Below are 12,627 nucleotides of genomic sequence, written 5' to 3' on the forward strand. Positions count from 1 at the left end.
GAAGTTTAAGTATATTTGCTGAAGGCAGATGCCATGGTTTCCAAGTAACTTAAAAAGAAGAGTGTGGACAAATTTAGAAAAGTAAAAAGAACCCCTCCAAAAAATTATAGAAAAAGGAAAAACTTTTACAGAATTTTTCTTATAATTTTTGGCAAAACTGTAGTTCATTTTTCCCTGAGGCCAGCTCTAGGCAGATTTATGAAGTGAGATCATGTCTAAAGTTGCCACCTGTGACTCTCTTTCTCTCCCTCTCACACTGTTCAGCCCTTCTCTTTCGCTACTGTTAAAAAGCAAAATTCAACTGGGTGAATTTTTTTGAAATTCCCTCCTTAAGGTTTTTTAAAATGTGTTTATTTTAACTGGAGGAAAGTTGCTTTACAACATTGTGTTGGTTTCTGCCACACACCAACATGAATCAGCCATGGGTATATATATGTCCACTCCCTCTTGAACTTCCCTCTACTCCCCACCCCATCGATCCCTCTAGGTTGCCACAGAGTGCTACACTGAGCTCTCTGTGTTTTACAGCAATCTCCCATTAGTGATCTATCTTATGTATGATAATGTATATGTTTCCATGCTACCCTCTCAATTCATCCCATCCTCTGTGTCCACAAGTCTGTTTTCTATGTTTGCATTCAACTGAGTAAATTTTAAAGGTCTTCTTGCTTCATTCACCGATTCTTGAGTTGGGCAGCATCCAATCTAGCAAAGACAAAGGAGCTCCACAGAACTATACAAATGAAAGCCTTTCATAGGCAGAAGGGAGCAGGAATAAGGAAGTTACGCATGGCAAAAAACTGGGCTGTTTGTTGCAAGGTCACTTTCCTACAGGAGATGGCAAGGGTCTAACAGGCAGAATACCTAACCAGTGCTGATGAGGCAATTCCTGATTGACTGGCTTAAGATTCCATTTCTGGGAAAACCAAAACTGTAATTAAGTCTTGGTTTCGTGACATGGTGCTTAGCATAAGTGACTCCATTTGGGGCCTATTATCTTGTTTTTAATGCTAATATGAGAATATTTAGCTTCAATCCAGTCCATATAATGCTTTACTCTTAGCTGAACGTCTCCTACCTGCTGCCTGCTGCTGCTGCTAATTCACTTCAGTCATGTCCAACTCTCTGCAACCCCATGGACTGTAACCTGCCAGGGTCCTCTGTCCATGGGATTCTCCAGGCAAGAATACTGTTGTGGGTTGCCATGCCCTCCTCCAGGGGATCTTCCTGATCCAGGGATCAAACCCATGTCTCCTGCATCTCCAGCATTGCAAGTGGAGTCTTTATCACTGAGCCACCAGGGAAGCCCTGAATGTCTCCTAGGGCTCCTAGAACCTCTGAGGCGGAAATCTCTTGAAGACTCAGAGGAAAACATGACTGAAAGTATAATTTCAGGCGTTGTGGCAAATAGCGAACAACGTAGGAGACAGGAAACTCACCTTGCTGCTTTCCAAGCACAGCTTGGTAAAGGTGGCTACTCCAGGCTGGCCTTGTTTCTGCTTCTAGATGCCTGCTAAGCCTGGGCCCTCCTGTCCAGGGCCTCCTCCTGGCCAAGGTACTCATCCCGACCCCAGAGATTGCTTAGTCTCTGTAAATAGTAATTCCCTGCTGTCTGCAGTTCTCAGTCTTTTGTAATACAGTCTGCAGGGGTAGTTTCACAGATATCTGGCAACCCTCTCAGTTTTGGAAATTAATAGATGTTTTTCTGTCCGTTTGTTTTTAGATCACTCTATAAGCTTTAACCTTCCCCTCCTCTCCTGTCATTGATTAATGCAAAGTATTTGAAGATCTGACTTGTAGAAGAAAGGAGACCAGCACCATTGATGGGGCTGGGGAGTCATGAAGACTCTGTTAGGACGGCAAGGGCCACTTGCATCCATTCCCGGGTGGCTCAGTGGGAAAGAATCTGCCTACCAGTGCAGGAGACGCAGGTGATGTGGGTTCAATCCTGGGTCGATCCCTGGCTCGGGGAGATCCCCTGGAGAAGGAAATGGCAGCCCACTCCAGTATTCTTGCCTGGAGAATCCCATGGACAGAGGAGCCTAGTGGGCTACAGTCCATGGGGTCACAAAGGGTCAGACACAATTGAGTATGCATGCATAAAATGAAGATTTTCTTTTTGGCCTCAAGATTTAATCTTGGTCTACATAGTCATCCTAATCATCATAATTTCACATTCCTATGCAATTTGTCCATATTCTTTAGAAAATGTTAAATTATGTATTTTGGAAATTCCCTGGAGATCCAGTGGTTAGGACTCCATGATTTCACTGTCATGGGCCCAGGTTCACTCCATGGCCAGGGAACTAAGATCCCACAGGCTGTGTGGCGCAGCCAAAAAATTATTAATAAGAAAACAAAAATATGTATTCCTCCTATTTCTAAATATAGAAACATAGTTAGGAATTTATAAGACCTTGGAGAAAATACATAATCCAAATGATTATTGGGAAGATTAAACAAGATGGTAAGCATAAAAACACTCTATAAATAACTGAAGAGCATTATAATTGTCAACTAGTACAGATCTCTTATTTGTGGGTATCAAACTTTGGCACAGAAAGATTGAACAAGTCTAAGCTATTTTTCATATTTAACTAAGCCTGGAAATCTGTTACAGAAAATAAAATGCTTGAAAGCAAACCAGGAGGTAAGAATGAAGCAAACAGTTACCAGTTGTCAGAGAGATCCTGTGGTTAGGTTGGCATATTCACTACTAAATAAGATGACCTACTTACTACTAGTTACAATGGCCTATTTCAGTTCACTTCAGTTCAGTCGCTCAGTCGTGTCTGACTCTTTGCAACCCCATGAACTTTAGCATGCCAGGTCTCCCTGTCCATAACCAACTCCTGGAGACCACCCAAACTCATGTCCATTGAGTTGGTGATGCCATCCAGCCATCTCATCCTCTGTCGTCCCGTTCTCCCCCTGCCCTCAATCTTTCCCAGCATCAGGGTCTTTTCAAATGAGTCAGCTTTTCACATCAGGCTGCCAAAGTATTGGAGTTTCAGCTTCAACATCAGTCCTTCCAATGAACACCGAGGACTAATCTCCTTTAGGATGTACTGGTTGGATCTCCTTGCAGTCCAAGGGACTCTCAAGAGTCTTCTCCAACACCACAGTTCAAAAGCATCAATTCTTTGGCTCTCAGCTTTCTTTATAGTCCAACTCTCACATCCATACATGACCACTGGAAAAACCATAGCTTTGACTAGATGGACCTTTGTTGGCAAACTAATGTCTCTGCTTTTGAATATGCTGTCTAGGTTGGTCATAACTTTCCCTCCAAGGAGTAAGCGTCTTTTAATTTCATGGCTGCAATCACCATCTGCAGTGATTTTGGAGCCCCCCAAAAATAAAGTCAGCCACTATTTCCGCTGTTTCCCCATCTACTTGCCATAAAGTCATGGAACCCGGTACCATGATCTTAGTTTTCTGAATGTTGAGCTTTAAGCCAACTTTTTCATTCTACTCTTTCACTTTCATCAAGAGGCTCTTTAGTTCTTCCTCACTTTCTGCCATAAGGTTGGTGTCATCTGCATATCTGAGGTTATTGATATTTCTACCAGCAATCTTGATTCCAGCTTGTGCTTCCTCCAGCCCCACGTTTCTCATGATGTACTCTGCATATAAGTTAAATAAGCAGGGTGACCATATACAACTTTGACGTACTCTTTTCCTGATTTGGAAGCAGTCTACTGTTCCATGTCCAGTTCTAACTGTTGCTTCCTGACCTGCATACAGGTTTCTCAAGAGGCAGGTCAAGTGGTCTGGTATTCTCATCTCTTGAAGAATTTTCCACAGTTTATTGTGATCCACACAGTCAAAGGCTTTGGCATAGTCAATAAAGCAGAAATAGATGTTTTTCTGCAACTCTCTTCCTTTTTTGATGATCCAGTGAATGTTGGCAATTTGATCTCTGGTTCATCTGCCTTTTATAAAAGCAGCTTGAACATCAGGAAGTTCACGGTTGAAACCTGGCTTGGAGAATTTTGAGCATTACTTTACTTTACTAGCGTGTGAGATGAGTGCAATTGTGTGGTAGTTTGAACATTCTTTGGCATTGCCTTTCTTTGGGATTGGCATGAAAACTGACCTTTTCCAGTCTTGTGGCCACTGCTGAGTTTTCCAAATTTGCTGGCATACTGAGTGCAGCACTTTCACAGTATTATCTTTCAGGATTTGAAATAACTCAACTGGGATTCCATCACCTCCACTAGCTTTGTTCATAGTGATGCTTTCTAAGGCCCACTTGACTTCACATTCCAGGATGTCTGGCTCTAGGTGAGTGATCATACCATTGTGATTTTTCTGGGTCATGAAGATCTTTTTTGTACAGTTCTTCTGTGTATTCTTGCCATATATTCTTAATCTCTTCTGCTTCTGTCAGGTTCATACCATTTCTGTCCTTTATTGAGCCCATCTTTGCATGAAATGTTCCCTTGGTATCTCTAAATTTCTTGAAGAGATCTCTAGTCTTTCCCATTCTGTTGTTTTCCTCTACATGCATTGATCGCTGAGGAAGGCTTTCTTATCTCTCCTTGCTATTCTTTGGAACTCTGCATTCATATGGGTATATCTTTCCTTTTTTCTTTTGCTTTTCACATCTCTTCTTTTCACAACAATTTCTAAGGCCTCCTCAGACAGCCATTTTGCTTGTTTGCATTTCTTTTTCTTGGGGATGGTCTTGATCCCTGTCTCCTGTACAATGTCACAAACCTCTGTCCATAGTTCATCAGGCACTCTGTCTATCAGATCTAATCTGTTTACTATTAATTATAATGGCCTATTTACTACTACTTAAGATGGCCTATTTACTACTAGTTACTATTGCCTATTTACTCACAGGCACAGGCAAAAGCTAGGGTCTTTTACCGGAGGTTTTTGTGAGAAGTTTAACTGGATTCCACTAGAACTAACTGTTCAAGAAACAACTAGGCAAAGTTTACTTGGTCTTGACTTTCTGCACGAATGAGAAACCTAAAGGGGGGCCTCACAGTCCAGGAGAGGTCACTGCAGGAATTCGGGCTTTTGGAAGTCAGCAAGAATGTCCTCTTCAATCCATTAGTGTCGCTTTTTCCCAAGAGTATGTTATTAGACAAGATGTTTCTGGTTGCCAATAATAGAAAACCAACTCAAGATAGCGTAAGCAAAAAGGGATTTCTTGGGTCACGTCCAGAAAGTGGCCTAGCTTTGGATGTGGCTGGGTCCAGAGGCTCGCGTGTGTCACCAAGACCTGCATTGCCCTCTCTGTCTCTCAGTTCTACTTTTCTCTCCACTGGCTCAGGTTCCGGGCAAGCTCTCCCTTCCTGATGGCAGACAGACAAGACGGTAGCCAGCAGCTCCAGGTGTACAACCTATCTTCTCAACAAATGCTGTGGAAAAACCACATCTCTTTTCCAACTCTGAAAACTAGAGTACTGGATTCATTATGATTGGCTAGGGTTGGCGAACATGTCTGTTTCTGAACCAATAACTATCAACAAGAAAACACGATAATTTGATTAGCTAATGTCGTTTCATGCATCCGTCTTTGGACCAAGGGGTATGGTCAGCTCCAGCCAATAATATGGAGCAGGTGATGCTGGCAAGAGAGATGAAGGTGCTATTACAGGAGAAGGGGGAATGGTCTGCTGGGCTGGCAAAGATGATAGGTGTCCTCTAAAATCTTAAAAGATAATGCTCTAAGTAAATCAAGTAAATCATCTGAGTGAGGTTCAGGGAAAAGGCAGTAAAAGTAAGGATTATTGTAGCACAGGCGGTTGATGACAACTGAGCCAGTAAGTTTTTCTCACATTTGGATGAAGACTAGGTGTCGGCATGGTATGGATGCAAACATCTCAATGGGCATTTAAAATCCCTTCCTGAATATTTTTTTTTAATTTTCTTATTCTTTTTAAGATATATATTCCCAGCATATTTAATTCAGAAATCAGATTTCCCTCATCTTTTCTTATCAATGTTTCAGGTTTATAATCACAATTCCCATGATTCAGAAATTCCAAAATGGAGGCAATGTCTTTCCGTAACTGAATAACAATATTACTCTCCAAGGGCAACCTGAGAAATTACTCTGCTTCATGCATTTTTTCACATTTAGCATGCTATGGCATTTCCACATAAAAAGGAAACTCCTTGGAGACAATCTCTTTGTTCTCTATATTCAGGAACATGTTCAAAATATTGCTCTATTTTCTACACATTTTTCAAATATACATTACTGAAATAAAGTAATTCCTCTTCTCATTTTTATCTCAAGTGCAAATTTAAATTATCAGTTTCCTTGTGTCTTCACATATGCAGCATACATGTTCATTCATTCAAATGAAGTTTTCATTTAGAGCCTAGTATATGGTAGGTTCTATGTCAGATGCTGCTGCTGCTGCTGCTGCTGCTGCTGCTGCTGCTGCTGCTGCTGCTGCTGCTGCTGCTAAGTCTCTTCAGTTGTGTCCGACTCTGTGCGACCCCATAGACAGCAGCCCATCAGGCTCCCCCATCCCTGGGATTCTCCAGGCAAGAACACTGGAGTGAGTTGCCATTTCCTTCTCCAATGCATGAAAGTAAAAATTGAAAGTGAAGTCGCTCAGTTATGTCCGACTCTTAGCGACCGCATGGACTGCAGCCTTCCAGGATCCTCCATCCATGGATTTTCCAGGCAAGAGTACTAGAGTGGGGTGCCATTGCCTTCTCCAATGCCAAATGCTAGGAATAGGCAAAAACAAAAACAAATTAAAAAAAAAAACACGTCTTTTAAGCCCTCAGGCACAATGAGACTAGTTATAAAACGATGTGGTAAATGCGGTGATAGAGAAATGCTGAGCGTTTTATGGGAATAAGTGAAGGTACACTTCATGGGGTCTGATAAATCAAAGCAAGCCCCTTTCAGTTGGGGAATGCAGTATGCATCCCATTTTTAAATTTTTATTCTTTAGGCTGCGAGATGTGGCATGTGGGATCTTAATTCTCCATCCAGGAATCACACCTGCATCCCCTGTATTGGAACACAGAGCTAGCCACTGAATACCAGAGCAGTCCCTAATATTCATCTTTAAGAATGAATTTGGACACTACATATGGGCTTCCTTGGTAGCTCAGATGGTGGAGAATCTGTCTGCAATGCAGGAGACCCGACTTCAGTCCCTGGGTGGGAAGATCCCCTGGAGAAGGGAAATGGTTACCCACTCCAGTATTCTTGCCTGGAGTATTCCATGGACAGAGGAGCCTGGCAGGCTACATGTAGTCCATGGGGCCACAAAGAGTCAGACATGACTGAGTGACTAACACTTTCACTATATATAAAATAGATAACTATTAAGAACCTACTGCATAGCCCAGGGAACTCTACTCAATGCTCTGTAATAGCCTATATGGGAAAAGAATCTTAAAAAAAGAGTGGAGATATATAGATAGGTAGATATAGCTGATGCACTTTGCTGTACACCTGAAACTAACACAACATTGCAAATCAACTACAGTCTAATTTAAAAAAAATGAAAATAAGATTTTAAAAAAAGGTGGTCCAGTGGTTAGGACTTGGTGCTTTCACTGCCAGGGCCCAGATTTGATCCTGGTTGGGAGACTAAGATCTTGCAAGCCACAAAGCACAGTCAAAAAAAAAAAAAAAGAAAATCAGTCAAAAAAAAGAAAAAGAATGAATTTGCATATAGCACATAGACAGAAGTGGGGGATGCAGCAGAGAGTACATTCTAGGCATGAGCAAAGACAGAAAGGAATGATAGTGTATTCAAAGAAACAAGTTTTTAAAATCTCAGCTTTATTGCAATGGAGTTGACATATAAAATTATAAGATAAAGTGTACATTGTGGTGAGTTGATACATGTATACATTGTGAAAGGATTCCCCCATCTCATTAATTAACAAATCCTTTACCTCACATATTTATCTCTCTTTTTTTTTTTTTTTTTTGGTAAGAATGTTTTAAGTTTCACTGTCTTAGCAAACTGCAATTACACAATACAGTGTTATCAACTATATTCACCATGTTTTAATTAGATTCTCAGACCTTATTCATCTTACAGCTGAAACTTTGTACCTTTTTACCTATTTTATCCCTAGCTCCCCCAACCTCCTAGCCCCTGGCAGTGATTTTTCTACTCTGTGTCTCTAATGTTGTTGCTGTTTAGTCACTAAGTTGTGTCTGACTCTTTGTGACCCCATGGGCCGTAGCCCACCAGGCTCCTCTGTCCATGGGATTTTCCAAGCAAGAATACTGGAGTGGGTTGTCATTTCCTTCTCCAGAGTATCTTCCCAACCCAGGGATCAAACCTTCTTCTGCTGCATTGGCAGGCGGATTCTTTACTTCTGAGCCACCAGCGAAACCTGTTTCTATTAGAATAACAATTTGATATGCAAAGCAGAAAAGCCAAGAAATAAATCTGGAGAGAGGTAAGGAAGGATCACAGAGGGTTTTAGAGTCTAAGTAAAGAGTTTCAGCCTTTTCCCAAAGCTGTTAAATGACATGGTCACATTTGCGTTTTAAACAAGTTGTCCTATCAACTGGCTGAAAGATGGATGCCTAGGAATAAGACTGGAGCCAGAGAGACCAGTGAGCAGGCCATTGGTATAGTTTAGACAGGAAAGTGTAAGGGCCAAAGTAGCACAGTGCCTCAAGGTATGTTGACAGTGGAGATGGCAAAAGGGACAGATTTGAGAGAGGACAAGGAGTTTAAAATGATGGAGTGATTGGTAATGAACTAAGGATGATAGAGAGTAGTGAGAAAGAGCTGCTGAGAGGGAAAAATATGAGCCCCTTCCCTGCACATGGGTTGCATTTAAGACATCTGTGGGCAATTCACATGGAGATGTCCAACAGGCCGGGAGCACAGAGATGAAACTAAGCAGCGGGATGCCTTTAACTGTTATCACTACGTGGGTGTGTTAGAACCGAAAGAGTGGGGGCGAGCACCCAGGAACCATGTCAAGTGAGTAGAACAGAGTACAGAGGGTGGAACACTGCCACTTAAAGGGTGATCAGAATAAAGGGGTCCTTGAAAGAGAGTAGGAATCCTCACTACACACGCAGGAGAAGAGCCCCGAGAATGCCCTGTCCTAGAGCCCAAGGCTGGAAGTTCAACATGAAGCCTGAAAAACACCATGGGAGTTTGCATTTTAAAGTGACCTGAAACCTAAGTGAGAGTGTGAGGCAGAAGCTAAATTACAGTAGGTTGAGGGGTGATTGGGAAGCAAGGAGATCAAGATTGCCAATGTAACCTATTTTTCCAATAATTTTATAATAGAAAAACTCAAACATATACAGAAGTAGACAACAAACTATAATAAATCTCAGGTAGCCATCACCCACCTTCAGTTATCAAGTCATGGCCAACCTGGTTTCATACATCTTCCCACTCATCTTTACCCACTGTGAGGCAAATATAACCACAATGCCACTTTCATGCCTTAAAAACAAAAGACCCAAAACTCAAAATAATTCCTTAACTCATTAACTATACATGAACTCTTTTTTTGAGAAGTCTGGATTGTGGAGAGGAGATACACTAGACAGTATCCAATGAGACATAAAGTCAAGGACAATGTCACATTTTTAAATTGTTTTATAACATTTTAGGATGGGAACACCTTAAGCATCTTTACAGGAAAAGGGGAATCTGCCCTCCCTATGCTACCACCCATCCTTGGAATTACTTTAACCATGTCTACAGAATTTCACTTCGCTGTTACGCCCTGGTCTTGTCTGGACAGACCCACCTAGACTGTCTATGGGATTTACTGTAGCACTGTCCATTGTATGTGCACTGTATGATTTAGCATCCCTTTTATCAAAGCCCCCATGGAAAAATTTATCTCAGCCATCCATGGGGAGAAAAAAAAAAAGCTTTGCCTCGTGTGGGTACATCTTACACTATTTCTCTTACAGACTGTGGGTCTTATAATTGATGGTGGTCTTTTCATCTTGGCTACTGAAAAGTGAAAACCAAATCCATAGTCCACCTTTAGTCCGTCTGTGAGATTTTCTGGCATGGACCTCTAGGCTCACTGTCTGTTGGCCTCATCTTGTTAGCATTCTTTATTCTTTGCTGTGGTTCAGTCATGAAGTTGTGTCTGACTCTTTTGTGATTCCATGGACTGTAGCCCTCCAGGCTCCTCTGTCCATGGGATTTTCCAGGCAAGAATACTGGAGTGGGTTGCCATTTCCTTTCCCAGAGGATCTTCCCAACCAAGGAATTAAACTGCATCTTCTCCGTTGGCAGGCAGATTTTTTCACTACTGAGTAACCTGGGAAGCCCGTTCCTTATTCTAGCCCTGTCTTTAGATAGTATTGCATTGTATTATCTTTATAAGCCACCTTAAAGTCTTTATAACATGAAGTAAGATATAATAAAGAAACAAATGAACGTCTCTTTTTGCTCTGAAAAAGGACTGAAAAAGGACAGGTAGAGTGAAGGGAGAGGGGAGGGAAGACATGGGAGACAGGGGAATTGACAGAGAAGGGCCTAGAGAAAACCTGGAGGGCAGCAGGGGCTGGGGCTGCTCACAAGGAGGGAGGCCTCAGAGCCTGAGTTGGAGGGAAGCACTGAGGATGGATGCTGTAAAGGGCAAGGGGAAGCGGTACCTGTGCAGCCAGTGAGGCAGGAATGTGTTCTCACCACATCCAATCATTATCATGTCTTTTCTTAATGTTTATTTTTGTTTATTTATTTGGTTGCCCCAGTCTTGGTTGTGGCATGGGAACTCTTAGCTGTGGCATTTGGGATGTAGTTACCTAACCAGGGATCAAACTAGGCCCCCTGCATTGGGATCACAGAGTCTTAGCTTTGGGATAACCAGGGAAGACCCTTCAGTTCAGTTCAGTTGCTCAGTCGTATCCGACTCTGCGGCCCCATGAATCGCAGCACACCAGGCCTCCCTGTCCATAACCAGCTACTGGAGTTCACTCAGACTCACATCCATCGAGTCCGTGATGCCATCCAGCCATCTCATCCTCTGTTGTCCCCTTCTCCTCCTGCGCCCAATCCCTCCCAGCATCAGAGTCTTTTCCAATGAGTCAACTCTTCGCATGAGGTGGCCAAAGTACTGGAATTTCAGCTTTAGGCATCATTCCTTCCAGAGAAATCCCAGGGCTGATCTCCTTCAGAATGGACTGGTTGGATCTCCTTGCAGTCCAAGGGACTCTCAAGAGTCTTCTCCAACACCACAGTTCAAAAGCATCAATTCTTCGGCACTCAGCCTTCTTCACAGTCCAACTCTAACATCCATACATGACCACAGGAAAAACCATAGCCTTGACTAGACGGGCCTTAGTCGGCAAAGTAATGTCTCTGCTTTTGAATATGCTATCTAGGTTGCTCATAACTTTTCTTCCAAGGAGTAAGCGTCTTTTAATTTCATGGCTGCAGTCACCATCTGCAGTGATTTGGGAGCCCCCAAAAATAAAGTCTGACACTGTTTCCACTGTTTCCCCATCTATTTCCCATGAAGTGATGGGACCGGATGCCATGATCTTCGTTTTCTGAATGTTGAGTTTTAAGCCAGCTTTTTCACTCTCCTCTTTCACTTTCATCAAGAGGCTTTTTAGCTCCTCTTCACTTTCTGCCATAAGGATGGTGTCATCTGCATATCTGAGGTTATTGATATTTCTCCCGGCAATCTTGATTCCAGCTTGTGTTTCTTCCAGTCCAGCGTTTCTCATGATGTACTTGGCATATAAGTTAAATAAGCAGGGTGACAATATACAGCCTTGACTTACTCCTTTTCCTATTTGAAACCACTCTGTTGTTCCATGTCCAGTCCTAATTGTTCCTTCCTGACCTGCATAGAGGTTTCTCAAGAGGCAGGTCAGGTGGTCTGGTATTCCCATCTCTTTGCGAATTTTGCACAGTTGATTGTGATCCACACAGTCAAAGGCTTGGCATAGTCAATAAAGCAGAAATAGATGTTTTTCTGGAACTCTCTTGCTTTTTCCATGATCCAGCGGATGTTGGCAATTTGATCTCTGGTTCGTCTAACTTTTCTAAAACCAGCTTGAACATCACGAAGTTCATGGCTCACATATTGCTGAAGCCTGGCTTGGAGAATTTTGAGCATGACTTTACTAGCATGTGAGATGAGTGCAATTGTGTGGTAGTTTGAGCATTTTTTGGCATTGCCTTTCTTTGAGATTGGCATGAAAACTGACCTTTTCCAGTCCTGTGGCCACTGCTGAGTTTTCCAAATTTGCTGGCATATCGAGTGCAGCACTTTCACAGCATCATCTTTCAGGATTTGAAATAACTCCACTGGAATTCCATCACCTCCACTAGCTTTGTTCATCGTGATGCTTGCTAAGGCCCACTTGACTTCACATTCCAGGATGTCTGGCTCTAGATGAGTGATCATACCATCATGATTATCAGGGTCATGAAGATCTTTTCTGTACAGTTCTTCTGTGTATTTTTGCCACCTCTTCTTAATATCTTCTGCTTCTGTCAGGTCCATACCATATCTGTCCTTTATTGAGCCCATCTTTGCATGAAATGTTCCCTTGGTATCTCTAATTTTCTTGAAGAGATCTCTAGTCTTTCCCATTCTGTTGTTTTCCTCGATTTCTTTTCATTGATCGCTGAAGAAAGCTTTCTAATCTCTTCTTGCTATTCTTTGGAACTC

General features: G+C 42.3%; 1 protein-coding gene across 3 annotated transcripts in view; it reads left to right on the forward strand.

Moving 5' to 3' along the window:
• Positions 1-12,627, forward strand: part of BEST3 (bestrophin 3) — a 52,881-nt gene that overhangs the window by 26,380 nt on the left and 13,874 nt on the right. The window lies entirely within an intron of this gene.

The sequence above is a fragment of the Capra hircus genome, chromosome 5 (genome assembly GCF_001704415.2).
Source record: "Capra hircus breed San Clemente chromosome 5, ASM170441v1, whole genome shotgun sequence".
Classification (NCBI taxonomy): domain Eukaryota; kingdom Metazoa; phylum Chordata; class Mammalia; order Artiodactyla; family Bovidae; genus Capra; species Capra hircus.